Below are 1,860 nucleotides of genomic sequence, written 5' to 3'. Positions count from 1 at the left end.
TAGTTATCTGATTGGCTTAAATGCATTCGGTGTGTGTATCAGAACTCTGCATACAGTATGTTGAGGTGAGGGTTCCATTGAACATTTTCTGGAAATGGCAACAGCAATGATAAGGGAATCAAGCAAGTTGCTGGTGCCTAATGAAATAATAACATACGCCATTTAGATGACGCTTTTATCCAAAGCAACTTACATTGCAGTGAGTGCATACATTGTTCAGTATTCAGTTTCGTCCCAGCAGAAAACAAACCCGCAACCTAAGAGCTGAGCCGCAGAGATGTCGACAACAGAGAGAAAGAAGTATGCAAGGTCTTTGAACATTTTTATTCTTTTTTATTTCTGTCATGAAACCAAACACTTCTGACAAAGAAAATGTACATGAATAATTCATCATTTCTATGCCTCGCTACAACAACAATACACGCTGTCTCGACCAGATCCTTGAATTTTAAAAATAAACACACGAAAAACAGAAAAATGACCAAACTACTTGATTAAAAATAGATGAAGAAGCGTTCTATTAATATGCTGTGAGGTGGACTTAATAATAGAGCACTGAGGCCTCATGGGAGTACAAAGCAGAGCTGGTAAAAAGTTAGAAGTTTACTACTTTTTTTCTTTTTATTTCTTTTTAAGTCGGCTATTATTGAAAAAAACTAGTTTCTTTCTTTTCTGTCTCAAAGGCACAGAGACAATTTGTTCTTAAATGTAACAAAGAGGCTTTAGATTATTCTATACTCTATGAAACAATGAGTTTACAATAATATTATTCATCTTCCATCAGAAACAATGTTGTGCTCTTATTTGAAGTTCATCGTTTGACTCTCAACTGTTGCCACTAACAAATTATCCGTTAACACTTCTGTAACCTGGATCTTATGAATGGAACTGGAAAAGTGGTTTGATACAGTTAGCACCGTCCGTGTGTAATAAAAACCATATCAAACACACTTGGTGACATCTAGTGGGGTTATGCAGAAACCAAACTATGAATTGCCTGTTGAACATGCAATAAGAACAACAAGCACTGTATCTTCAATAAGGTAATAAATAAAATAAAATAAATAAGAAACGTACATACACTTGTCAGTCTTACACAATAAACTTCCATTTGTTTCTACAAACAACCACACCAGTTAGTCACACATTCAACAGATATGGTTCAGTCTGATGAGTGTGTTGTGTGGAGGTGGAGGTGGGGGCGGAGGTGGGGGTGGAGGTGGGGGCGGAGGGGGAGGCGGAGGTGGAGGTGGAGGTGGGGGCGGAGGGGGAGGCGGAGGTGGGGGCGGAGGTGGAGGCCGAGGCGGAGGGGGAGTGGCCGTAAGTGGTGCTCTGCATTCGGGAGAGAAAGTCATGTGACTGTGACTCACCGACAGGAAGTCCTCGTCAGGCCCTTCGGAGGAACACAGATGCATTATGGTAATTTACCTGCTGCCAATGGTGTTGGACTGTGTAACACTGGGGCATACTGGCATGACTGGGTTAGGTTTAGGGTTAGGATACGGTTAGGTTTAGGGTTAGGATTAGGGTAAGGTTAGGTTTAGGGTAAGGGTTAGAGTAAGGTTAGGTTTAGGGTTAGGTTTAGGGTTAGGGTTAGGATTAAGGCATGGTTAGGTTTAGGGTTAGATTTAGGGTAAGGGTTAGAGTAAGGTTAGGTTTAGGGTTAGGGTTAGGACTAGGATACGGTCAGGTTTAGGGTTTGGTTTAGGGTAAGGGTTAGGTTTAGGGTTAGGGTTATCTTTAGGGTTAGGGTAAGGTTAGGTTTAGTGTTAGGGTTAGGGTAAGGGTTAGGGTTATCTTCCATGTTATTAACCTAGTGCCTACGCTTCTCCCATAATATGCAGTAGTAGTAGTATTATA

The sequence above is a fragment of the Nansenia antarctica genome (assembly GCF_963989245.1).
Source record: "Nansenia antarctica genome assembly, chromosome: 6".
In the NCBI taxonomy this organism is placed as follows: domain Eukaryota; kingdom Metazoa; phylum Chordata; class Actinopteri; order Argentiniformes; family Microstomatidae; genus Nansenia; species Nansenia antarctica.
The sequence above is the reverse complement of the archived record's forward strand: the minus strand, read 5'-3'. Positions refer to the sequence as shown.